Consider the following 27426-nt stretch of genomic DNA (forward strand, 5'->3'; position numbering starts at 1 on the left):
TTTGGCTCCCCGACACCCACCCCCGTCCGCCCGCTCTCCGACTGTAGTACCTCGTGGGCGACGCAGTCGGAGAAGCAGGAAATGTGTCAGCCCGAGGATGACCTGTACCGGCGGCGCCAAGTGGCTGGGTGGTCACGGCAGCCTCCCTGGAGGCGGCGGCGGCCCGGGCGCGGTACGCGACACTGGTCCCGAGGCCCAGCGGAACCCGCTCTGAGGCGAGAGTCTGGTCCGGGCCGGGCCGGGCCGGGGGGCAGGGCGGGGCGGGGGCCGGGGGCGGGGTGAAGGCGGGGAGCTGGGGCCCAGGTCCGGGCGGGGGGCGGCCGGCGAGTTAGGGTTAGGGCGAGAGGATTCGGCTTCCTGGCGGCAGAGGGCGCCTGGCGCTGCGGTCCGGCGCGCCGGAGCCGCCCGCGCGGGCGCCGAGAGGAGAGGCGAGGCGAGGCGGGGAGCGCGAGCGGCGGCGGCCACTGCCACGTATTCCCGGCAGTGGCGGCGGCGGCGGCGGCGGCGCGGGAGGAGGTGAGCGGCGGCGGCGCCCGCGGGCAGGTGGGCAGGGAGCGGCGCGGCGGCGCAGCGGGCGGGCGCAGGGATCGGGCGCCGGGCACGGGGCGGGGGTGCCCGCGCCGGGACAGCGCGGTTCCCGCCACTCCGGCTCCGCCTCCGCGCCCGGTTGCCGGCCGAGGCCCGGGCACCGAGCCGGTCCCGAACGCAACTCGTGCCGGCGGGGCGGGCGGGGGCCGAGGGGCCGCGAGCCCGCCCGCCAGTCGCGGGTCCGGACGGGAATCCCCGCCGCTGCGGGAACGGGGCCGCGGCCGGAAAAGTTGGGGCGGACCGCTAGCCCGCGTGGGCCGGGCGGGAAGTGCGGGTGCGGGGCGGACCCCGGGGGGCGCAGGGACGCGGTGAGGGGCGGTCCCGGGCCGGAGGCGCGGCGGCGGGGAGGGCCCCTTTTGGGAAGGCGGGAGCCGCGCGGCTCCTCCGCGGGCGGGGAAAAAGGAGGTGCGCGCTGGGTCTCCGGGCTGCCATGGGCAAGTGTCCGGCCGTGGCGGGGGGAGGGCGTCCCTCCCTGCGGGTGAGGGAAGGAGGGAGCGAGGCCCTCCATGGGGGGGCGAGCACGGTGGGGGCGCGGAGGCGAGCGGGTGGCTGGGTAGAGCGATGAGGAGAGGGCTTTCCCTACTTTCCGCCTCCTTTGGGTCAGACCCCGAGACAGGGGTCAGGCTTAGAGAGTTGGGGACACCTCTGGCGTCTGAAGACCGGATGGGGAGTTCTTTTAAGGGGTGCGAGAGGGAGCTAAGCGTTGTTTCCTCCAGCGCTTGGGGCAGGTACCTCCCCTCCCTGTTTGTCAGGTTCACCTCCCACACCGCCGTGCTTTTGTCCGGGGGAAGTTGAGGAGGGATCCCCGAGTGGGCGAGATACTTAGGGTTCCAAGGTGAGCAGGATTGGACTGTGTGAAATCCCGACTACTACGGCAGCGCGCTGTCTGAAAGCACAACTCCGACTTGCACCCATACCCACCCACCTCGTTCCCTCTGCATAGGAAATGTCAGGGATTCCCGGGGCTGGGCCAGCAGGTCCGTAAAGGCCAGCGGCTCCGCTGCTCGAGGGGTCCGGGGCATCCTTCAGGGGAGTAAGACATGGCCCTTCATTCCCTGGCTGAGGCTGGTTATTTCAGAAACAAGTGGTTCTGGAGACGCTGGATGCTTTATTAGAACAGCCTGTGTGGTGCCCCTTGACAACAGCGATGACTCATGTCGCTTTTCTCTCTCTCTCTCTCTTTTTTTTTTTTTTTCAAATAAACTTGGTATTCAGGACACAAGTATGCCAGGTCATTTGTGACTTCGGTAGAACTGGAGACCCACACCTTGGGCCTTCTGAACCCTAGTTGTAGTTCTAGATCTGTCAGCAAGGAGGATGACCTTGGATGGGCCCTCTCTGAACCTCAGTTTCCTTTTCTCTGAAATGGGGTATAAAAACAGAACTAGACAGGAGTCAGCTTCTGAGGGAGACTGAAATCTTTTTCCTTGTGAGACTAGAACAGACGCACGACCTCAGCATCAGCAGATGATAGGGATATCAGGAGGCACTTAAAAACAGATAAGATGCAAGAAAGACCGCAAACAGCAAAACAAAATAAACAACTAATAATAATTGGTACAAGATTTATAGAATGAATACTGTTCTTATGCAGGCCATTAGCATATGTGGCTGTCCAGCTGTTTTGACTCTACAGTTGTTAAAAATGCTTTGAAAAAAACTATGTCTATCTTATCTGCGGACCTGAATTTTTTTTCTTTCGTTTTAACCTTCAAGCCTGCAGTGGAGGCTCGGTTGGGTTGGTCTTGGTGCACTTTACTCGAAGAACACCCCCAGGATCTCTCATTGCCATTGTACTAAAGATTTCCTTCTGACTGATACTGGGATCCTTGTACCAACACACTTCCATCGTCTTTTTCACTGTGGTTTGAGAAGTCGTGTGCCGATTCCTGTTGCATCCGGCATTTCTTCCCTGGTCTCCTTTCAAGTGAGTGTCATTCCTCTGCAAACAGTTCATTGGATGCAGCACGTTAAAAATAACTTGGAGTCATAATGTGTCCACTCCACTTCCCCCCAGACCCCAGACCCGCTGGGCAACCTTGGGCTAGAACTTCTAGGTCATCTGCTGACTCTCCTGTTTGGGTACTGAGGGGCACCCCAGAGTTGAAATGACATGGCCAGGCCAAATGGCACATTAATGAGGAAGCCATGACGCTGGAAGGGGAGGAGGATTTTTTTTTTTTCTTTCTTTCCGTTTTTTATCACAACTTGAATGCTCCTATCCTTTTGTTCTCTTCCATTAGCTTTCAAAATCCGTATTGGGTTTGACCACATCATTTTCAGTAATCCTTTTTTGTCAGTTTCTTGGAGGCTGAAGTTAGTGGTTATCTCTGAGTCCGAAGTGGTAATATTAAGTCCTCTCCCAATATGTAAATGTGTAACTAATTATATTGAATCTTTAGAATATCTATAGTGTTTATGTATGTGTGCTTGTCTGTGTGTGTAAGTTTTATTTTCACTAAGGGCTATAAAATTAGTGAAAATTATGAAGCTAATAATAGTTACTATTTGAGGCTCTACCACTTACTAGACACTGAAGAAACAAACTGTAAGTGTTACAGCTGGCTTGTGCAACTTGCTGATGATCTTTGAAACCAGATAGCCTTTGTGTAATAGTGGAAAAAGAATTCTTAGCTCTCCTACAGGGTGGTGGTAGGAAATGACATAATGTATATGAAAAGCAATGTGTAAGCTGTAAAGGATCTTGTAGCCCAGGCAATATTTTAATGAAAGCACTTGGTACTGGAAGCTTGAGTCTGTGAGTCTTGGTATCCGATAGGCCTCATCGTACCTCCTGAGCCCATCCCCTAACCTCTCTGAGCCTGTTCTCATACATAAAATCAGGATCACTGCCTTATATTAACTGAGATCTAAGTGTGTGCTCAGTGAAGGTTGGCGTTCACCCCTTTCTCTCCCCTTGCTCACAGGCCCTCGGGATAATGGGATTGATGAAGTCTTGCTATAGTAATTGTCCTCAAGGGAAAAAAAAAGGCTTTTGGGGTACATCTTTGTACTTATGAATAGTTCTTTCAGCTTTTGCCCTCCTGCTCCAATGCTCAGTGCACATGGTAAATATTCTAGGTCCTGCCATCATCTAAAAGGAGGGAGAGCAAAACCAGGAGCTAGAAAGGACAGTCTTTGATAGAAAGTTGAAGATGGGTGACGCTGGTTTCCCTTTGCGCATTTGGTGCCCTGTCTCCTTTTCATTCATTTTGTTGGGCAGGGAGAAAGATACTGAGTTTGGGAGCATTTCTAGCTGGAAGGAGGCACTGGAAGAGCCGCAGTGTAAGGTGGGAGGGCAGGGTGGGCTGAGGACAGGGTGGTCTAAGGGCTGGACAGGAGATGGAAGAGTGGAATCTGACAGTACAAGCCAGAAAGGTTGGTGTGAGGAAATCCTGGTTAGGTGTAGGATCTGGCTGAGTTTGGGGCCAGTTTCCATCCCATCCTATAAGGCTCTCTTGCGGGGCTTTGAAGTTTTTGTGCTCCAGGCAGATTTTGACTGGTTGTGGTGGCATCATAAATGGGTTTCCATAGTAAGTTGTATGCTGGAAAGGAAATTAAATTCCAAGAGGGTGTTTGTTGTGACTGATGCCAGAATTTCTCGGAGAATTTTATTAAGATTCCGTCAGCCTATAAAAGTACTTCTTAGTTCTCTGAAGATATTAATTAAGAAAGAGTTTTCAAAAAAATGAAAGTGTCTCCTTTGGGAGCTTTTGAAATGTAATCTTTCTAATCTTTGGAACAAATGATGTCCAGAAAATCATAGAACTATATGTTTTAGAAACATTTCCTCCCCAGAGTAATGTTTTCCTTCTTTTCCAATTCCTTCCCTCTTCTTGCATTGTTTTGATAGTGAGTTAATTTTGTTTTTTTTCCCATTTTGGTAGCTTAATCTTTAGGTCAGTGACCTTTCGTGTGTAGATCTCTAAGAGTCTTCTTTGCCCTTGAGTTCATGGCTAGTCATTCATTATGAAGAGGTGGCAAAGCATAGGCTCCAGGACCCAGGTGGGGGGACAAGTAGTCATCTCCATCATGGTTCTTGAGGAGCAAGGCTGTCTACAGCTTGGATGTAATCCTGCCAGCAGCTCTGGTTGGTCATGCTATCCTCGACGCACGGCTGCGGATGTGGGCACCTGAACACATGTGCGTCCACGTAGCCAGCCAAAGGTTAGTCTGAGTGTCCACTGTGACCCGTGTGACTCCAGTACCCACACAGGTAGAGACCTTGCCTGCTCCGTGGGGGCTGGACTCTGTCCTGTAGGCTGGGGGTTCTTCATTAGGGAGAGGGGGTCAGGTCTGTGTTTTAGAATGGGTGGTGTGGGATAGGAAGTTGGGACTGGAAAATGAGTCCATTGGAGTTCCTGGTACTGTGGAAGGGTGATGAGGGCTTGAACCGGAGACACTGACTGTGGCAGTGGTGATGGTGAATGGGGACATGTCAGGATGGATGGCGTTTTGTCCCTTTGGATGTGGGAGCTCAGAGAAGGAGGAACAAAATCCAGCCCATGCTTGTCTCTCCTCACCCCTCCCACTGTAGCTCTGATCTCCATGCAGACTCTCAGTAGACCAAAATTGTCCCTTTGGTTTCTTTCAATGGCTAGAGGAAGGTGCCCAAGTCCAACCTGAGAGTGCCTTCCCTCTCTTTGCCCGTCTCCTAGCCTTATCCTTTCTGCTTTTCCAGGAGCATCTCAAGGGATGGAATCCAGGTTCCTCCAAGCTCATTTTCAGAAATGCTGGTTCAAGCACTGAGGCCAAGGGAAAGGTGTCAAAGGGAAAAGTCCCCAGAGAATGAAGCCTTCCTGGGTTGGATTTTAGACTCCACGGCTCCCTGGTAGACTCAGTGGACCCACCAGGGGTGTGTGGTCCTTAGTGTGGTTCTTCCCCAAGAGGTGATCTGTCTCTAGGTCGGGGTGACTTGAAGCCCCCAGTATGCACGGGATAGGGGGAGGGTTGGTCAGGAAATGGGAGTGGTGGTGGGTGAGCTTACAGAGCTTGCCCTGGGAGGAGATGGGGCCACCCTCTCATGAAGGGTGCAGACTCCTCACGGGGCAGTGGGGTGGGGGGGATGGGACACCAAACTCAAGTGAAGCAGAGTCAGGGCCAGGGGACACAATCAGTCCTGGTGGCTGGGATGTCCACATGTCCTCTTCATAGGATGCTCTTTTGCCACCTCAGGGCTCTGCTGGTCTCATGCCCTGTCCCTCCTTCAGTGCTGGCCTCTGTAATAAACTTGCCTGGGCTTCTGTCTTCTCTCTTCCAGACTGCATAATACCCATGCCCTTTAGATGGTTTCTCCTCGCTCGGCTGAGCCGGTTGATCAGGTTCTAGCTTTATTTGGGCTTTATCCTCATCTCGAGGCCCTTTATCGGACCGTCTGCTTCTGTCTTCTGCAGTCAGCTGTCTCTGCTGCGAGTCACTGCAGAAGACTCCATGCCCCCACTTTCTGCTGGATGGTCACCCTTTCCTTTCAAGATGTAAGCACTTTTCAGTGCCCTGAGAGCAACTTTCTCGGCCTTGCCCTCGCTGTGCACACAGGGCCTGTCGAGTTTGGCTGCTGTACTAACAGGGTGCCTGGTTCCTGGGAACACATCGGTGCCTGGGGGGTTAGTGTCTTGCCTGCTTCTCAAATGTTATGCCCTAAGCCAAGCCCGTCTGTTGGTTCTCCCTTTGCTCTGTGTTTAGTGGAGTGTGTATATTTGTTTTAATTATTACTGGGAAGCAAACAAGATCTCTATCAAATATTTGAATCTACAGAAGAGCTGCTGCTGGCAAGCAGAAGGAAGAAATATATATTTAGGCAGGCTACCATTGATTTCTCTCTCCTTTTCCCACGTGGTTGCTGCTTTGTTGGCAGAACATTTGATTTGTATACTGGTTCAGTCTGGATTTCAGTCCCGAGCTAGAGAAGATGCTTGGGCCCTCTGCCTAAGTGGGGGGGGGGGGGGTGCTCCAGGGAATGGCCTGGGGCTGCGGCGGGTGATGGTGGTGGTGGTCTTACCCTCCCTGTGCCCCCCGCCCCCTCCGGGAGCCTGGTGCCTGGGGCCGTTGTAGGGAGGCTGGAGCTTGGCCAGGCCGCTGCTTTGGGTTCCCTGGGAGCAGCTCTGCTGGCCTCCACTCTGCTGTTGGAAGAAGGGAGTTCTCTCAAATTTGGGTATTCTGTTATTTTCTTGTCCTGTGGTGCTAATGGGGAGGAAGGCGTTAGCATAGTGAAGTTTGGGGCCCAGCAGGTTTGGCGTGAGTTCAGCTTCCGCAGAACTTTCACAGAAGTTTTTCTTGGCTCCCCGTCCCCCAGCATTGCTCTTATTCCCTGCCCTGCTCCCAATCCAGTCTTTCTTCTGTGACTTTGAAATTGAACTTGGGGAGACCTTGGAGTGTGGCACCAACACTTGTGCAGATGGGTGGGGCAGTTTCATACCAGAGAAAACCCGGCGTTGTTGTCGCAGCTGCTGCTTTTGTATTAGGAGTTCGGTTGCTTTTCTCCGCAAGAGTATAGGTAATATGTCAGTATATGAAGCTGCTGTACCCCACCCTCCTGTTCAAGCAGCATGGAAGATCCTCTCTCCCTCAGCACCCTTATCCCACCCGCGGCAGCCCTGCTGGGGCCTCCGAAGGAACCAATTTTTGCAGTTTGTTGCCTAGCCTGCAACCATCCATCAGCCCATCCAGATGCAGATATGTGTCGTTTTGTTTCTTTCGTAAGCAGAAACTGATTCCACACTATGTCCCTGTTCACTGTTTCGTCTTTTTGCCCAATATATTGTATAGAATTTTCGTGCATGTAGCTCTTTTCTCTTAATTTGTCCCGTATTTGGCTACAAAGTATTGTATAGAATAGATCATAGTTTATGAGAGTTCGCCCGCTTTTTGCTTTTCATAGACGCGTAAACCAACTCATTGGTTTTGCTATTATGTTTTCATACATGGACATGGCTATGGACGTACACATGTGGATCTCTAGGAGTGTAACTGCTGTGTCAGAGGTCGTACACATACATACATACATACATTTATTTTTTCATTCATTCATTCGTTCATTCATTCATTCATTCATTCATTTTTTTGACAGAGAGAGGAGAGAATCTTAAGGCAGGCTCCATGCTGAGGGTGGAGCCCAACACGGGGCTCCATCTCACAACCATGAGAGCATGACCTGAACTGAAATCAAGAGTCGGACGCTTAACCAATGGAGTAGCGTAGGTGCCCCAGGGTGCTACATGTTTCAGGGGTTTCCCTGACGTGTGCTCGCAAGGACCATACTGGTTTAAATTACCAGTGGCCTATGAGGCTGCCCATTGTTCCATGGATTCGCATTCTTCTGGTGAAAGACGTGAATAGGGTTAGTAAGCCTTTGATTGATTATTGGATGAGGCCTTGAGACTCATCATTTAGTGTCTAGATCTCAGTGGCCAAGTTCGTCGTAATCTTGGAGGATGAAGGAGATAAGCTCTCGAGGTCTGAGACTCTGCTTCAGGCGGCGTGAGGGTCCTACTACCAGGGGTATCAATGTGTCACTGGAAGCAGAGGCCTGTGGTTTCACTTTCTTCCTGCTTTTCCCCAGAGGCTATATACTGTAACAGAACACTTGAATTTTGGCGTAACCTGCCAGAGTATTTCTGTGAACCTCTCCCTGAGGAGGCAAGCATGTGTAAGCAGCCTCTGGAGACTGGTGGGTCCTGGATTGTTGACGCAGGGATTCAAGGCTGGACGGCTGAATTGGGAGGACATTTAAAGATGGTGGGCTGGAAAATCAGACGTTCTTGTGTCTGGAAGAGCCTCCGGGAATATGGTAAAGCAAGATTCTTTTCCTCCACGGTGTGGTGGTCTCCCTCCATCCTGGCTTGTTGCGGGACTATTATGATGGGTTGTCTCTTAGTTGGGTGCCTTGGGGAGAAGCCATGGTTTCTTAGAAGGTGTTCTGGGGGGCTGACCTGGTAGAGGAGGCTTCTAGAGGCCCCCATGATTGGGCTCACCTGGGCCAACTCTGCAGGCTGAACAGTCCAGTGGGCTTTGGGTAGCTCTGGATTCCTGCCTGACCATGTTCTTTACCTGCCAGAGGGTAAATGGGGCCAGAGAGGAGTGATGGAGGAGTCAGCCCAGGGTGGTGTGGAAGCTCTAGGGACAGGCCAAGCCAGATTCCTGCCTGTGCTTAGCCATTTATGGCTGTGTGACTTAAGCAAAGTTCTGTTTTCTGCCTGGGTCTCAGTTTCCTCATCTGTAAACTGGGATCATATCAGTACCTACCTGACATGGTTGTTGTTAGGATATGGACAGTAATGTTTGTAAAGCTCTCAGCATATTACCCAGTAAGTACTTGGTAAGTATGCTCTGTGTCCCTTTTCCTTAATAAATGTTTATAAATCCATAGTGTGTATTACATGAGCTAAATATCAAAATACAAATAGTGTGGTTATTAAAGAGGGGTATCAGGAGATCAGTAGGTGACTAGAGCCAGCTTAGGATCAGTTGGAGTTGTGGGACTAAAGAAGGGGAGAAGACAGAAGGTTTTGGTGGGGAACGTTTGCAGGGGCAGGGGAGCAGGTGTTACGTTCTCTGCTCTCACCAAACCTCCTGCTGTGAAACCCCAAAGTCCCCATGATGCCGAGAAATTTTTGTTTTGTTTTTTTTTTTTTTTTTTTTAGATAGACTGAGTGTTAGGGGATCCTTAGTACAACTTCTCCCCTCTGTTTCTGGGGAGGATGAGTGAGGGCCTGAGAGGTGAAGTGTCTTCCCCGTGCCACACGGCTGGCTGTTTCAGAGGGGAGATGGGGTCCAGCTCTCCTTCTCCATGGGGTTGAGACTTTTCTCAGCCGCGCTCCCTCCCCACGTGCCACATACTGCCTGTTTCCAGGGGCAGGGATAGAGAACCTCAGAGTGTTGGTGCTCTGCCAGCGGCCCCTCCTGAGGCCCTTGTGAGGTGAGATCACTGACATTCAGAGAGATAAAGTCAGGTACAGGTCAAGATGAGGCAGGGCTGGGATTCTGACTCAGGTCGGCCTGGCTCCAGTGCTCGTGCTTTACCTGCCTGGTGACATTGCTGGTGGCACTGGCCCCCAGCTGATGTCTGTGCTGGTTTGTACCCCTGCTTACCTGTAATTGCACTGCTCTCGGGTGATGTCCACACACGTGTGTGCACGCGTTCTTATGAGTACGGCAAGTTCACCCGAAGTCCCTCATTTGTTCGCTGCTGGTTGGTTCCACAAACCGGAGGTCTGCCGACCACAGGTTGAGCATGAAGAAAGTTACACCTGTGCCCTCCAAAGCAGGCCGGGCCTCTGAGGTTCAGAGGGGACAAGGGCAACTTCACTCGTGGGAGCCAAGCTTCGTGCGTGAGCTTGTCTGGGGGCCTCTCAGCAGCCAGCCAGCAGGGACGTGGATGGGACCTGGGCAGAAGGTGTGGGTTGTGGAGCTCAGGATACAGAGCCCTGTGACAAGGGGCTAAATCGTGTGTGTGAAAATGAACTCTGCGAACAAGACGTGGCCTGTGGTGGGAAGGATTTCAAAGCAGTGTGCGATAGGTGCCAAACGTCCAGCCCCAAATGTAGAGGCAGCAGAACGGAGATTTCCTCTGGGCTCTGCAGGTCTGAGAAGTAGCACAAATGAAAACAAGGCTTGCCTACCCCTTAGAGAGCCGGTCGGCCTGTCTTCTATCCACCCTTCAGGTTGCCAGTGAGGACACTGAGACCAAGAGTGATAGTCCTCACTGGGGGCCGGCTGAGCCAGGGGCCCACCCTTCTTGCCCCTCCACCCACACGTGCAGGTGGCGATCGCTGCATGTGACAGCTCTCCCAAGGGCTAGCGTAACACTTCGTACCTGGAGGAGCTCAGTGTCATTTGTCAGATGAACAAACAAGGTCCCAATGCAGTTCTCACCCTGGCTTCTCTGTCTCTGAGCAAAGTTAGAGCATTTGCCTCTCAGTTTTGTCCTCTGCAGGATGGGTACAATACCCCTGCTTCCCTTCTAAGCTTGTCTTCATTCACTCAGAATGGGCCAGACACTTTTCTGTGTCTAGGCATTTGGTACTGAACCAAAGAAGCTAAAATCCTGTTCTTCCGGGGTTTATTCTCTAGTGGGGGATGGGGCAGGGAATCAGTAGTTACAATTCATGGTCCATCCATGTATTATGAGTTTCCTGGGCCTGCTGTGACAAGCACCACAGACTGGCTGGCTGATGGTTCTGGAAGCTCCAAGGCGGCCCTGGTGGCTGCGGGCAGGCCTTCGTGTCCTTCATTGATGGGAGCATAGCTCTGCTCTCTGCCTTGGTCCCCACATGGACTTCTCCCTGTGTCTGTGTCTCCTGTGTTCTTATAAGAACACCAAGGTCATTGCCCTAAGGGCTGCCATCTTCCAGTTGCCAACTGTGGTCATGTTCTGAGGTCCCAGGTGGACATGGATTTTTGGGGGGACACTCTTTAGCCCAGAACAGTATCTGGATGGTGATGACTGCTGAAAAGCAGGGGGTGTGCAGAGGATAGAAGGTAGGGTGGGGAGGTGTGGATCAGGCAGGGCTTGTTGAAAGGGCAGGGTTTGAGCCTCCCTGTGGAGAAGTGGGGGGCAGGAGCTGTGGCCTGGAGGGGCAGCAAAGGCTTTGAGGTGGACGTGTGCTCCTGCCAGGATAGCTTGGGGCCCATGTGGCTAAAGTCCTGTGCGTGCACGTGCATGTGAGATCAGGAGAGCCTGAGGGCTGGGAGCTAAATGAGGGCATCTGGGATGGCCTGGTAGCTCTTTGCCAGCTTTTATGAGGACTCTGGACTTTTGCTCTGTTGGGGTGGGAGCTGCCCTCGTGGCTGTGAGCTTGAACCGAAGCGGGTCTGGCAGTGCTCTGCTCAGCTTGGGATCTTTCCAGATTCAGACGGCCGTCACAGGACGGTCTGTGTGCACCCAGAGAGGAGCCCCTCTTTCTCTGTGCTTTCTTTTTGAAGTGTGAGTGCTCTGGTGACCCTTGATCCACTGCCCTTTCCTGTCCTCGGTCCTTTGAGATGTCTCCACCCACCCACTTCCCCACCCTCTAACCACAAGCATATTAGAAGAGAAAGTAGCCAGACCAAGCTCGGGGTGGCTGGGAGTGCCAGGAAACTCGTGTGTGTCAGGCCTGCTGGGAGCTGCTTTTTCTCCTCTAGCCCGAGGCCTGCCTGGTGCCTGCTAGGCCTCCGTGAAGGTGTTTATCACCCCGCAGATTTAGAAAATGCTGAGGTCAGTGTGTGAGCTCAGTGTGTTTAGCTCCCCTGATCCTTCCATGGATAAAGTCACTATGCTGTGAAAAGAGTCGAGTCAGCTCCCTTGGGCATTAGGCCGCATTTGGCCTTGAAAATATAGGGCAGGGAGGCATGCCCAGAAGGACCTGTGGAGAGCCCGAGGGAGCTATGCCCTTGTCAGGGGCCTGGGGCCGGTGGTCTCCGCTGCCCGAGCTGTGACTGGCCTGCAGAGTTTTCCACGCTGTTCTTTTTGCCCTAGAACCAGTGAGGCCTGCCATCTGAATATCACTGAAGAGGAACTCCAGGCAGTGGCGAGTCTTCAACACGCCCAGCCTTGGGGCCCGAGGCCTGTGCCGAATCTGTTTGCTGGGTGGCTGGGGGAATCGTACTTCCGGATTCTTGGCGTCAGAGCTGAAGGGAAATCTCTTTATCTGGCTGACATTTAATTTTTCTTTGGGCCTCAGGAGGAAAGGGCCAGGCACATTTGTGATTAGGGCCCCAGAGAAGTGGGCTGTGGGTGGGCTTGCTGTCAGGCCCTCCTCCCTGCCTCCACCTGGTCAGGGAGTACCAGGAGCGGCCCACTCAGGGAGGTTATCTGGGAGGCCACTGGCCCCGTCACCCCCCTGCGAAAGCAGCACTTGTGAAGAGAATTCTGTGTGAGCAGAGATGGAAATAGAATCCCCCAGGGCCGGGAGCAGCTGCTCTCCTGGAGGATTCCAGAAGTTGCCTTTGGGCACCACTCACGTGTTTCCCCTGTCGCCCCCCCACCTCAACAAAATGTACACCCAGACACAATCAAAGTTGTGAGGTCTATTCTTGGCCAGAAAATGAACACTAACAAGGTGTTCGGTGAGATTATAATTCTTCCTTCAGAGTTATTTCTGGGGGAGCTTCCCCTCACACATCAAAAGCACTTCCTGAGAGGAGCTGCCTTTTAAACGGTGCAGCCGTCTTGCCAGACGCTACAGGAAGTTTTGACTCAGGTAGCACCCCCAGAGAGTCTAGAGTCTGGCCTTGTGAGAGGCAGAAGCCTTGCAGGAGAGTGGGAGCCACACAGGCTGCTGCCACGGAAGAGCTTCCTTGTCCTGTGGCCCTGGGATGGGGGTGGGGGGCTTTTTCTCTGCTCTGACTTGTGTCAAGCATGCAGTCAATAAATATTTGTTGACGGGCAGGATCTACTGGATGCAGGCCCTGACCTCTTTTGATGGGCCCTGAGCAGGCAGCAGCAATGCTGTGAGTTTGCCCATGGCCCTGAGACCTCGGTCTCCTAGGACTGGTCTCCTTGCTATGGCCTTGGGAACATCACTGGCTTCCTTGGGCCTCACTTGTCTCATCTTTTGCTCTGACGTTAGATGAAATGTTTGGAATGAGTGTCACCCTTCTTGGTTCTCCTCCCCGGATGCCTTCCACCTTGCCTGCCCCCTGGGGTGATTGGCCCGCACCATCTCTCCTGGTCACAGTAAGAGCTCCTTGGGGGCACCAAGAACAGGAGCTCTTTATCCCTCTGAGCCTGACACATGCGGGCCTTCCACAGAGCTCCTGCGTGGCCTTGGGCTGCTTGGCCAGCACCCCGTCCCCCTGAGTGCGGACTTTCTGGGTGAACTTTGATGGAGAGAGGAAGAACAGGTGGCAGGGGATTTGGCATACATGTCTCTCCTGGCTCGGGAAGAAGGCGTCTCCAGTCATTCAATGTGAGTTCCTCGTTCCTGTCTCAAGTTTTATGCAACTTTGCAGCCCTGCCTTGAACAAAGCCCCTTTATTTCTGGATATCGTGGTGAGAATTATTTTTGTGATTACTGATAAGGCAGAAAAGAATGGGTCCTGACTATAGAATTCTGTAAATTTTACATTCCAAATTTAAGAAATGTCCATGCATAGGAGAAATACTATAAAGAACTTTATCTTGGAGATTATCACTGGAGTTCGGAATAACTGGAAAATTTTCGAATGTATTGTCTTTATAATAGAAACTATTAAAATTATTGTAAATAATAAATAGGCTAGGATTTAATATGTGATAGACACTGTAAGAAGTTGCCACTCTATCTTATTTAATCCTCATTAGGAATCTATAAGATTCTTTTTTAAAAAAACAAATGTTAACCTGTTTTTTAAATTGTGGCAGATTATATATAACATGAAATTTACCTTTCTACCAACTTTTAAATATATAGTCCTGTGGTGTTAAGTACACTCTCCGAGGGATCCCTTTTTTTAGCTCCTCAATTTTATAAATGAGGAAGCTAAAACTAGAAAAACAAAGTTGCTTGCCTCAAATCACAGAGACTGTAGTTTCAGAGACAGGATTTGAACTTAGGACCTGGAGACTCAGTGCTCTGGGATTTCTGGCTAGTGGTTGTTGGGATCTGTGGTCATTTACTTACCCTGCCCCGTGCTCACCACTTGACTGCAGAAAGCCAGCTCACTCATGTTGATCTCTCTGGAAGTCCTAGGGTTGAGTTCTGTGTGTCCGTCATGGAGGTGGCTGGTCAGCTTGGCTCAGCATACATGTGGCTGACTCAGGTGCCAGGGCTGATGAAGGCTGAAGCAGTGGGCCACTGTATTGGGTAGTGCTGGGTGTTAGACTTCTTCCAGAAGGTGCGCAGAGCGGGATGCTCTGGAAAGAGCAGTGGCTTGGGGCTCAGCTGCCTGGTTCATCCAGTCTGCACTTGGAGTTCGAAGGTCTGTGCCTTAGGACTAATGTCACCCTGTGGTCGACATGCCTTGACCTCAGTTTCCTCATTTCTAAGTGGGTAGTAAAAATGCTTGTTCTGCTTGCCTTCCACGATCGTCGATGGTGACAGGTTGGGATGTGGGGAAAGTGCTAAGTCAAGTAGAGCACTATCAGGCAAGTTTCGAGGATGGGAATTTTGGTCGTGATGTGGCAGAGAGGGGTGGCTGGGGCTGACCGCGGAGATCTGAGGAGGACAGACATGAAGGTGAAGAGTAGCGGGTTTCGCTTTGACCATCACCTTGTTTCCAGTTGGTGAAGAATCATATTCCATTGTTGGCTTAGTACTGTAGGTTGGGATGCTCTGAGATTTTCTAGAATGTGTGTCTCTCTCAAGATCCTTGGATTCGCCCTCCCCAAGACTCACATCTCCCTGCAGTGAACTGTCCTGCTGGAGATCATTTTGTAGCCATGTGATCATTGAAAGTACACAGCAGCTTTCTCTGGGCTTGTCTGTCTTCCTTGTCTTTATACCAGACACCGAGTCTGTGACCGTGAGCGGCCCAGCATATGAGCAGGCTATGATCCCGAGGCCGCACTGGTGATGAAGGGGAAGGAGCTCATCTTCTCATGGTGGATGGAGTGCTCGTTCTCCCCATGTGAAGACACTGTGCAGGACCCTGGACACAATCTCAAGATAAAGCAGGTGGGGACTTACTCCCCCCAAAGCCCCTGTTTATGGGAAAGATGCACATAGTCAGGACAGTTATGAGGGCAAAGATATGTGGCTTGACAAGTGACTGTTGGGAGAAATGTAGCCTTTGGTCTAAACTAAATGAAAATGCATTGCTGGTGCTGGCCAGAGTTGAGGAGTTGTTAGTGGGACGTCTTGACTAGCAATTTCTGTCTCGTCACCCCCCAGATGGTCTTTTGAGTCATTGCTCTTTCTGTGCACATTTCATGTGACAGGAAAGCCAGGGGGTTGTGCAGGGTCTGCTAAGTCAGTGGCCTTGTCTCTCCCTCCACTTATTTCTGGCTTTCAGCACAGTACTCGAAGACTAAGTAGGTCATGGGTATCTATTTTGAACCGTGTGTGGCCGGGCTGTATGGCCATTTAATTTCCGGATCAAATCCTGTTGGACTTGTTTGTCCAGGAGGTTGGCAGCGAGCGCTCTCTGGTTGGTCGTGTGGTGTATTTATAACGTGTGAAGAGTCTGGAGGTAACGAGATCTTCCACTTCTCTATTCCTGCAGGAGAGTCATTGGTGAAGAGGTTTCAAAAACCTTCAGAGGCCGCGGGCGTGCAGTTGTTTTCCACCCCGCTTCTTTGAATTTTCTGAAAATCGTTGATCCTCACTAACTTCATGTAAACCTTTTTCTGTTAAGAAATCCAATTTAATTGGGGGCACGTGGGTGGGTGAAGTGGCTGCCTTCGGCTTGGGCCATGATCTCAGAGTCCTGGGATCGAGCCCTGCATCAGGCTCCCTGCTCCCTGCTTCTCCCTCTGCCTCTGCCCCTCCCCCTGCTATGCTCTCCTTCTTTCTCTCTCACACACAAATAAATAAATAAAATCTTTAAAAAAAAAATCCAAAATAATTTTTCCCCAGTGTTAGTTGACTTCTGCTTATGTTACTAATGGCAGCCAGTTGCCAATTCAATGTGTGCTGAACCTTTGGCGTACATTTACCTCAATGAATCCTCATCACCACCTTGAAAAATGGACATTATTGTGTCCCTTCCCCAGGTGAAGGAAGAATCAAAGCGGCGCTGTAATTTGCGCACAGCCCAACCATGTAAGTAGCAAGGCCAGAGACTTGCCCTCCATGTCTCCTGACCCGAGTCTGGCCCTTGGTACCACACCATCCTGGTCTTGGGAGCCCTGTGGCCAGAAGACATCCCCAGCTGGGGGCAGGGCGGGAGGTTCTGCGCCTGTTCAGAGGCGAGGTGTGCCCTCCCAGCTGCGGGTGTTGGGGATACAGGCCCCCCCAACCCAAAACCACTTCCATGCGGAACTGGAGTTCTGTGTTAGGTTGTTACTCGGATGTCACTGGACCCCAGAATTCTCAGATTTTACTTTTCATTGTTCCTGTTTCCCTCTTTTTCTCGGGTGTTCTTGCCTGAGGCCTTGGGTGAGTGCGGCGAGATGGTGAGCTCCACTAGGTCACGCAGGTGGTAACGGAGTCTTCTAACCTCCTCATCTATGTGTCCCAGCTGTGGACTCAAATATTTCTCCATCTTCAGTATTCCACGCTTTCTCTATGTTCTGGAGGAGTAAACACAAGCTTTTGGAGGGAGTATTTGCTGTGTCTTACTCTCTGGCCCCTCTAAGCTCCTCGCAGAGTTCTGGCAATAATGCTGCTGCCCATGGCCATTTCTCTTTGCCGGCATGTAAATATATATGTTTAGTTGCTTTGCAGAGGCATCGCCTCCCTGAGTATCCCCAGCAGGACATTGTCCCCCCCACTTTATGGACAGGGATTCTCAAGGGATGCCATAGCCCTGAGACTTTCAGGCAGCACACCCCATAGCTTCCTCTGAAAGTTTCTTAGAAAACGCCAGAGGAGGTGTTTATTTAAAATCAGGAGTGGGGGTGCCTGGGTGGCTCCGTTGTTAAGCGTCTGCCTTCAGTGCAGCGCTTGGTCCCAGCGTCCTGGGATTGAGCCCCACATCAGGTTCCCTGCTTGGCAGGAAGCCTGCTTCTCCCTCTCCCACTTCTGCTTGTGTTCCTGCTCTTGCTGTGTCTCTCTCTGTTAAGTAGATACATAAAATCTTTAAAAAAAAAAATCAGATGTGTTTGGAAAGTGAGAGAACCCCCTCTTGCAGTGCTGTCCCCGCAAGCTGGTTCCCAGTGGGTCTCCCTGTCAGGAGTGTCTGCACCCATCCTGGTGTCCCTCCCAGCCTTTCTCTGGATTTTCACTTCATCTGAGTCTGTATCATAGAAATCGGGGTGGACTGACACCAAAAAGATGTAAATGAGACAGTGTACATAAAAATCCCTCGGACTCAGTGAATGGATTATTACTTTCTATCTTTAACCTACTGTGATCGGGAGCTGCCACAGATCCCAGCTCCAGAAGCAGAGGCCTGAGAAACTCTCCTCCCCACTCCCCACCACCTCAGAGCTGTAGTAATTGACCTTTCCTGCAAGCAATCACCCCCCCCCCAAAGTGAGGAGAGGACAAAGCATAAGGAACCATAAAGAACCCTTATTTTGAATCTTTCCAAGGTTTTCCCTTTCTTTTTGGTTTTGGGGAATGGTAGTGGCGTGTGGTTCATTTTCTGGGAACCAGAGCTCTGGGAAGTCCATGTTAACTACAGAGCCACTCTCGAGTGCCCAGGCTCATTTAAAAAAAATGAAGAAGTGCGGAAACAGGATTTTAGAAACAAGTATTTTAGCTGTGCGCATTGCACACATCAGTACTTTTAGTATACACGCATATAGTGATTATATGATTATCTAAATTTGACGCCTTCTGGCTTTGCCTCTTAGAAGGCCTATGTAGGCACCTAGCGGACTCAGCCTTAACCTTTCTGAAGACCTCATGGGAGGCCTTCCATCCTCCCCACCCACTCCTTGTGTGAGTCTAGGCAAGTATAGGGCAAATTCCAGAGGAACGAGGCAGGCAACTCGTGATTTTCGATCTTTGGGGATTCTAATTCTGCGTATTCGCCGTGTGACGTGGAGCAATTGTGGAGCAATTCACCTGCCTTCCAGCCTCCGGGAGCTGCATCCCTGTCAGGGAGACAGACCCAGAGTTTTAGTGGTTCTAGCATTGATGTGCGTGCCCAAGAGGACGTGTGGGCCGTTGATTTTGCAGAGTTGGCCCTGAACCACCAGGGGGCGCTGGGAGCCGCGAGGGGCGAGGGAGGCTCAAAGTCCGGGATAGGCGCTTTGTAATAAGCTCCCAGTGAGTGGTGGTCTCTCCTGAGGCCAAGATCTGGAGGAGTCACCCAGCTGACCGGCAGGCAAGTCAGCTCAGGTTCCTGGCCCTCCACTAATCTGATAGAAGGCTACCTCTGCCCAATGACATAGCCAGCCATACAAACTTAATTAACCTGACAGTCCTAGAAACTTAAATTAGATCTAAGGAAGAACTTCCTCACTTTTTTTTTTTTTTTAAATTAGAGCTAAAATGGGGCATTCTAGAACAGGGCTTTTCAAGCTGTCATTCAGGATCCTTAGTCACACAATCAATTTAGTGGGTTGACACATAAAGAAAAGGAAAGGGGCAGAGTAAAAACTATCAGTACATCACAGATGGTAAGGCTGATAATGCGTGTTTGCCCTCGATCACGATGGAAATACATTTCTGCCTGTGGGTCATGGTAAAAAATGTCCTAGAAACACAGGGATTATAGTTTAGATCATTATAGTTTAGATTGTAAGGTGTTAGGGGGCAGGGGTCTGTTTTCTCTTTCTTTTTGTGTTCCCTGCATCTTTTTAAAATTTTATTTTATTTATTTGTTTGACAGAGAGCACAAGTAGGGGGAGCAGCAGAGGGAGAGGGAGAAGTAGGGTCCTCGCTGAGCAGGGAGCCCAACGTGGGACTTGATCCGAGCACGCTGGGATTATGACCTGAGCCAAAGGCAGCCTGTTAACAGACTGAGCCACCCAGGTGCCCATGTTCCCTGCATCCTTAACCCAGTGCTGAGTATGTGGTTGGTCCATCAGTCTGTCTGAGAGCACTTACTATATTTCTCCCTCCTTCTTCAGGCTGGAAGAAGTCAGAACCCACCCTACACTGTCCACTGTTCTCACCAGGAGACAAGGGAGGTGGTATTTCTGTCGTGCTTTGCATGTGAAGAAAAAGGCAGACACCAGGCATGGGATAGTTGACAGCTTGACTCTGAAGTCTGAGGAAGCTGGGTTTGCATTCTGGATGTGCAGTGTCCAGGCACGTGGCTTTGGACAATTTCTTTAACCTTCCTTAGCTTCACTGTCTCCATCTTTAAGCTTGGTGTGATCAGGCACCTGCCTCCGAGGTCTCGTGAGGATGAAGCGAGAGAACGCAAGTTCGCAGCCTCTAACACAGGGCTTGACATCTGATAAGTGGTTTGGAAGCATTGTCACTGCTCTTGTTCTTACAGTGACTGTTAAGAGAGACACAGTGACTCACATCGGGTCCACTGTGGGAAGCCGCTGCTGGAGCCGCAGTTCTGTGATGGCTATAGATCTTGAACTGCACTGGAAGGCTGAGCCCGTGGCTGTCGTGTGGGGAAGGGAAGTGGCTGGTGCAGGGCGAGCCGGTGTCTGAGTGCAGGGAAATGGTCTGGTTTCGTGATTTAGAGAAAACAGAGCATTTTCCAGGTGCAACGAGCTAGGACTATCCCTGTGGCATCTGAGAATGGAAATGGCACTGTTTAGAAAAAGCTGGGTGCTTTTTATTTAATCAGCAACAGTTTCAATGTAATGTCACAGGTCTTTGTTGTTGTTTGTTGTAACTACGTGTACGCATGTGTGCTCCCACACGTGTGCGCGCGCACTTGCGCTCGTGCGCGCACACACACACACACAGAGAAGGAACTATTCTCTGCAGTGGAACGTAGCCATGTATAGGATTAAATTGGTGCTCTTGGGTCTAGTAGTCATGACAGTTTTCAGTGAAAGCACCAAGATCTGAATAAATCCTGATTTCTGAAACTGCCACCAGGGCCCAGCAGTGCCACTGCCCAGTCAGAATTAACTGTAGGAAAGTAAATACGTGATGTTTTGAAGACACTGGGCAAAACCCCAGGGGGCCTTGGTTGGAGCATTAGCCCTGCTTTTCAAGTCCAAGTCTGTTCACTACCATCGTGTAGCCTGGGGAGCTGTGACCTCTCTTTCTGCCCCAGAGTTAAAAATTTTTGTCCTTTGTGTCCCTTAGTGCTGATTTTGAATCTTGGGAGGGAAGGGTAGTAGACGCTAAGTATTATTCAATGGTAGGAAGCTTTAGGTGTATATTTTAGTCAGAAATGTGACTTTCTCCCTGGTTTGGAGACAGTCAAGTACATAGTTAAGAGCACAGACTTCATTCAGCTAGACCTACATTTCCAGCCATGCTTTGCTGCTCTTCCCCCCCCTTTATTTTTCCCAGCTTTATTGAGATAGAATTAACAAATCAAGAGCATGTCTCTCGGGGATCCAGTGTGAAGATTTCACTACATTGTGAAGTGATTACCACAATCCAGTTAAGTAGCACCCATCGGCTCACCTATAGTTACTACTTTTTGTGTGTGTGGTGAGAACACTTATGAGCCACTCCTGGCAGATTTCAACTATACTATACAGTATTATTAACTATAGTCACCGGGCTGTACTTTAGACCCCTAGAATCATTCATCTTAAATTGTTCTCTTTCACATCATCTCCCCATTCAGCCTGCCCCTCAGGTCCTGGCCAGTGCCATTCTACCCTCCACTTTCTATGAGTTTGACGTTTTTTAGATCCCACGTGTAAGTGAGATCGTACGGTATGTCTCTTTCTGTGTCTGGCTTCTTTCACTTGGTATAATACCCTCCAGCTTCATCCCTGTTGTCCCAGATCTGCCTGTGCTGTGTGATTTCAGGCAAGTAGCTTCACCTGTCTGCATTCCATCTATGAAATGGGCTAATAACAGTGCCAGTGCCTGCAAGTCTATGGAATGTTTGCGTGTGAACTCTAAAGCACGTGGGAACCATCGTTATGGACACGAGCACTAATATTATCAGTGGAAGGTCTTCCAGGAGGCCTGGCTTGGCCAGTTTTAATAACTGGTCTTGGGTATGTTGCCAAACCTAAGTATTATTTTCTCTGAAACAAGGGAAAAGCCCAGATGCTTTAGACTCCTTCTAGTTCGACTGCTCTGCATTGTGTGTTTTCTTTCTTCTGAGAATAGGACATGTGTTGTTGGCTGTCAGAGGTCCAGGAAGGGGGGCGCAGGGGTCACGGTGGTGGGGAGATCCCACTTTCTGTTAAGGACCCATAGCCCTCGGCCTGATCGCTGTTGGTTGTTGTAACCTTTGTTTTTCTTTCTTTGATTTTATATTCTCCGTGGACCTCCCTTTCCCCAGCCTCTGCCAAACAACTCCGGGCTTTTCTATGCTCTTTCTAGTGGATTCAGAGCAGAGGTATGCCTGGTAGGCTTGAGTGAAATCTCAGTTTGGCAGAGCCTCACACGGAATGGAGGCTACAAATAAGGGTGATCGCTTCCCTTCGCCGTTGGTTTTGAAGTCTGTGCTAGTCCTTTCCACATTCCCCAACCCACGTGCTGGGGCTGCCTGCGTCTGAGGTTGACCAGGAAATGCTGCTTGTGACAAAAAGGGATGACTTTTTTTTTTTTTTTTTTTTTTGTCATAAACTGTTTGCTCGCTTGGTTTCCTATCTGGGCTTCAGCTTCCGCGGGAATTTTAAAGGATTTACTGGAGCTAATCTCAGGGTAATTTATATTTTGCACGTGTATCTTTGCTAGCAAAATGCGAAGCTTTGTAGTTCATCTCTGGCCTGCCACTGGTATTTGAGGTTTGTCTCCTTGTTCTCCGGGACAAGCATGCACAATGAATTAATTGAGCTGTTTTCAGCCCACTTCCTGCCTAATTGAACACCTGCACAGCAGACGCCACCGGCACGCCTTCCTGGTACCTGAGCTGCCAGCCGTCCCCTTCCTGGCAGCGTCTTGCTTGTATCAGAAGACTCGCTTTTGTCATTTGCAGTTAACGGACTCGGTCCTTCAGAGAACTGCTTTGTTCTTCACTTAATTTAAAGGTGCCAAGTGTCCTCGATGGGTACAGTCCCTCTGCGTTGCCGTCTTGCCACAGTCCTCCCAGTTAACATCACTGCCGATTCCCCGCCTCAGGAAAGCTGCTCAAAGACCAGATGTGGGGAGGGGGGCGTGTGCGGCCTGGGTTGATTCTCATGCTCACCTCGCCCTCCCTTGGGCCCCGGATGAAGTTTTCAGCAAGTCATTCTTAATGTAGTGCTCCTGGTTTAGAGCTGATGAGAAATATTCTTGGAAGGGAAGGGACCTGGTTTCTTCTTCACTTAAGACTTTGCTTTTTTAGAGCAGTGTTAGATCGCAGCAATATCGAGCCAGAGGTGCAGAGATTCATACCCCCTGCCCCTCGGCCCCCATGCATGGCCTCCCTCATTATCAGCAATCCCCACCGGAGTGCTACACTTGTTACAACTGGTGAACGTACATTGATGTATCATCATCACTATAGTTTATCTTAATATATGCACTCGGGGTGTTGTACGTTCTCAGGATTTGGACAATGCATAACGACTTGCATTCAACCAGTGACCTGTACCTAGTATTTTCACTGCCCTAAAAATCTTCTGCCTGTTCATCTCACCACCCCCCACCCCGCAACCACTGATCTTTTAATTATCTCTATAGATTTGCCTTTTCCGCAGTGTCCTAGAGTTGTAATTACAGCAAGAGGCCTTCTCTGACTTCTTTCATGTAGTAATATGCATTTAAAGTCCCTCCATGTCTTTCCATAGCTTGATAGGTCATTTCTTTGTAGTGCTGAATAATCCATGGTTCGGAATCCCACTGTTTCTTTATCCATTCACCTGCTGAAGGACGTTTTGGTTGCTTCCAAGTTCTGACAATTATGAATAAAGCTGCTGTAACTATCCACGTGCTGGCTTTTGTGTGGATATAAGTTTTCATATCTTTTGGATAAATACCAAGGAGTGTGATGGCTGTATCATATGGTGAAAATATGTTTAGTTTTGTAGGAAACTGTCAAACTGTCTTCTGTCTTCTAGTGCCAAACGATTTCGCATCTCCACTGGCCATGAGCGCAAGTTCCTGTTGTTCCACATCCTTGCCAGCATTTGGTATTGTCAGTGGTCTGGATTTTGGCCGTTTTTAATGGGTGTGTAGTAATGTCTCATTGTTGCTCTAATTTACATTGTCCCAAAGACCTGTGATGTGGCAAGACTGATTTTTTAAAGAATGCTGACTTTTTGTCACAAGGGGCTTATGTCTTTACAAAAAGAAAAGTAGTTTTACTAAAAATGAGAGCCAGAACAGAGAATCCAGTCTTCCCCGATAACAGAAAGCCTTCCTGGTTCACGGCCTATGTTGGGTCTTCTCAACTGTTCTCTTTGGTTCAAAAATGTCATAACCAGCAACATGGTTTTGGAGCCCTGGTTTGGGGGTGCTTTTTCTGTTAAAAATATTGTGAAGAGACAGCGACCCTTGTTAATTACACGGTAGAATTGTAAATCTTAATTACCTTCTCCTAGTATTCTTGGGCTTTCAAAAGGAAGTATACTGTTGGGGTTCCTTCTGCCCAGGTTTGAACTTATTCAAAAATGGGGTGAGACTAGAAAAACATTTATGTTTCAGATTCTTTGATCTCATTGTGGTTTTGCATTTGCTTTCAGTTTCTTTTTGGTATTCCTTTGTAGAATTTCATATTTTACAAATATTTTAGAGGGTTCTTCAAAAAGTTACATGTAGAATTACCGTAGGAGCCAGCAATTCCACCATAGGTAAGTTTGTGGAAGAATTGAAAACAGGGACTTGGGTCTTTACAAGTCTTCATAGCAGCACTGTTCATAGTACCCAAATGGAAACAACCCAAATGTTCATCAACAGATGAATGGATAAACAAAGTGTGGTATATTCATGCAGTGGAATACTATTCAGCCAAAGAAAGGAATGGATTATAGATACCCTACAATGTGAGGAGAGACCTCAAAAGCATTATGCTCTAAGTCAAAGAAGCCAAATGATAAATGGAATCATTTATGTGAAATATCTAGAGTAGGCAACTCCATAGAGATAACAGATGGGGGTTTCCAGGGGGTGGGGGAAGGGTATGGGGGACCGACCACCTAGGATACGAGTTTTCTTTTGGGGTGATGAAAATATTTGGAACTAGGTAGAGGCAAGTGTACAGCATTATGAATGTCCTTAATTCCCCTGAATTGAATGCTTTACCATAAATGGTGAATTTATGTTATGTAAAATTTGCCTCAAGTTTAAAAAAAAAAAGCATTTGGAGGGTCATCCCCTGTGTGTTCTTGCCAGGGGTGGGTTTTCTAGCGACACCACACAAGAGGGGCACTCCAGTGAGGCCTTTAGCAAGGGCTGGAGCAGGGAGCACTGTCCCATGTCGCCGCAGTCCCCCAGCTGCCAGTCCAGTGACCTGCTGGGACAGAGGCCCTGAGGGTTTCCTCTGCTCTCTCGGCTTCTTCTCTCTTCTATAAAGCAGGCTGAAAAGCAGGCCTCACCTCATAGGATCACTGTGAGAGCTAGGGAAGATAAGGGACAGAAAGTGCTTGGCACACAGTCAGCTCTTAATAGATAGGGACTCTTCATTAATTTAACGCCAGACTTGGGGCCTGAAGAGCAGTTTCTGTGGAAGGAGAGAATGACGTGGACTCAGGAGAGACGGAAAAAGCTGGAAGCAGAGAAATAAGCTGTGACTCAAACCTTGACTCAAGCCGTCTAGGTTTCAGTTTGATTTTTGACCAAAGGAGGGTTAAAAATCCTGTTTCCTGGATTCCTTTTAGGAGTCCCCATAAGCCCTTGTGAAGTTGGTGAAGGTTCACCTCCACCAGCTGAAACAAGGGGTGTTTCTGAAGCACTTGGAAGAGCACCTGGCCAGCCCCAGCTGGGGAAGTACCCCCTGCCCACTTGTCTTCCCACCCCTGCTTCCTCAGACGTGAGCACTCGCTGTGCCCGCCTCCAGTCTCCGCAGAGCACGGGGCCACTGGGCACGTCTTCATAAGCCAGGGTTTGTGTTTCTGAGTCCTGCTTTCTTCCTCAGAAGAAGGGACTTTACGCATCACCTGGGCCCGGATGAACCTTCCAGCAGCACAGAGGGGCAAGGATACCCGGACCTAAGGAGAGGCTCTCATCACTCAGCTGTAAGGGGCAGAGGGAACTGGGGGACGGGGCGGGGGAGCCAGTCTTTCGCCAATGAAGAAATACAGTTTTCAGCTCTCCTAGCATGAAACTGTGGCACGGAGAGCTCGAATTTTAGACTATTACTCGATGGAAATGGGTACGTTGATCTCTCTCTAAATCTGTTTGCACTAAACGTCTTCACTACACAATTAGCACTTTGTTATGTAGTGTTCTTTTCTGTTGTCACTTTATAGTTTAGTAGCCAAATACTGTCAGCCCTGGTGTAGAAGTGGCTTATTAGCAGCGTGTGTACAGGATTTCGAATTAGTTGTAATATTTAATCTGTTTAACTCTCTTCTTTTGGAAGAGGCACCTCACCCCTCCCCACCCCTTGTGGAGAACTGCTTCACCTCTCTCCACCTCGGGGCCTGCCGTGTGTCCTTCCTGGTTGGTCTCCTGTGCTGTTGGTGGACCGTTGACTGACCTGACTAGGCCAGTCAGGCTCTCTTGGAATTTTTTTTTTTTTAAAGGGCAGAATTTATTTCAAAGCCGGGATCTCAGAGACGCCCAAGACAGTAATTGCAGCCATGTCATAGGATGTTAAAATGGGGCTTTTCCACAGAACCCCCAAGACAGGGGTATCCTATACCAAAGTGAATACAAGGCATCCTCTGTGGCAAATACGAAGAAATACCATAGAACTGGGTTTAGCACTCTGGGACCCCTCAGCCAGATCAAAGATATTGGGGGCTGGGAGTCAGACTATGGAGAAGGGAGAGGATTTAATGGCGAGATGTCTTTGGAGAAGATGCTGTCTCTCCCTAGGACGGCAGAGAGGCCTTGACTTGACTTAGCTATTTGTAGGCAGCAAGTAATGGGTCTTGATAAGTTAGGGCCTTTTCAAGCCCATGTCCCAGAAGTTTGGAACTGGAGGCCCAAGGGCCTTTCCCCTCTGAGGTGATGAGGCCAGAATGGGGTTCTGGAACGCTGGTGGCCCTGGTTTCCTGTCCGGAGGGGAAAGCTGGCCTGCCAGCGGGTAGGAGGAAGCTGTAGGCAGAGAGAAGCAGAGAGAGGGTCTGTGTTCATCTGGGAACCTACAGCTGCCCGACCGCCCTTCCTGTGGTGAAGTTTCTCTTTTGCCGGGGCTCATGGGAGGTGCTTTGCTTAGTTGGTTACAACCAGGGGTCCCACATAATAGAATTGTGGTCCTCAGCAGCCACTGAACTTTGCTTAGCTCAGCTTTTTTCTCATGTACGGTGGAAACAAGGGTAACACTTACTGGAATTTCAGATGAAGTAACACATCTGTGAAAACTTTTGGGGGGTGGTCATAACATGGGCAGGGAGACTGACAGGCTTTGTGGATTTTTTTTAACTATTTGACACCAATGAGTTGATCGTTCTAAATGCTGTTTGTTTCTTCATTTAACCTAAACATTTTTTTAGAAATGTAAATGCCGATAGCCTGTTCCTTTTTTTTTTTAAGATTTATTTATTTATTTGAGACAGCGTGAGCACTAGTGGGGGTGGAGGGTAGAGGGGGAAAGAAAGAGAGAATCTTGAGCAGACTCCATGCCCAGCACAGGGCTTAACCTCACGACCCAGAGATCATGACTCGGGCTGAAACCAAGTATCAGACACTCAACTGACTTCACCACCCAGGTGCCCACATGTTCCTTTTTTTAAATCACAGAATTAAAACAACCTTGACCTGACTTAGCTATTCATAGGCAGTAAGTGAGTGCGTCTTGTTAAGTTAGGGCCTTTTCAAGCCTAAAAAAAAGCATTCTCTGAGGTGAGCTCTAATTATGTTTTGGTGAGCACTGAGAATGGACTGTGTATCAGATGGCTTGTTCCTGAACTTCTGTGCTAGAGAAACCTATGCTGAAATTCTAGAATGATTACCCATCTACCTGGCTTTGAAGTGAAATAGCCTCAGGTTTGAATCCCCATGTTGACACTTACTAGCCTATGTTTTAGTCTTTGAGCCTCAGTCTTGTCATCTGTAGAATGGGAATATAATCTCAACCCTGCAGATTGAGAATTATAGGAGATGATGTATTTAAAGTCCTCGACCGTGTCTTGTATGTGGTAGGTGCTGAGTAAATGCAGCTGTTACTATTAAAAATGATAGTTTTCGTAAGAGTGGC

General features: G+C 49.8%; 1 protein-coding gene across 15 annotated transcripts in view; it reads left to right on the plus strand.

The window, feature by feature from the left end:
- The first annotated feature begins 285 nt into the window (after nt 1–285).
- Nucleotides 286–27426, plus strand: part of SMCO4 (single-pass membrane protein with coiled-coil domains 4) — a 70639-nt gene continuing 43498 nt past the window's right edge. Inside the window, exons 1-4 of one of the 15 annotated variants that reach the window (XR_006608727.1) lie at nt 304–516; nt 2305–2515; nt 14990–15158; nt 15706–15972. The gene's annotated coding sequence lies outside the window, so the exon portion shown is untranslated. The other 14 variants (XR_006608729.1, XR_006608731.1, XR_006608726.1 and 11 more) reach the window with 14 other exon arrangements.

This window comes from Mustela putorius, unplaced genomic scaffold (assembly GCF_011764305.1).
Source record: "Mustela putorius furo isolate JIRA1106 unplaced genomic scaffold, ASM1176430v1.1 tig00001069_pilon_pilon_pilon, whole genome shotgun sequence".
NCBI lineage: Eukaryota > Metazoa > Chordata > Mammalia > Carnivora > Mustelidae > Mustela > Mustela putorius.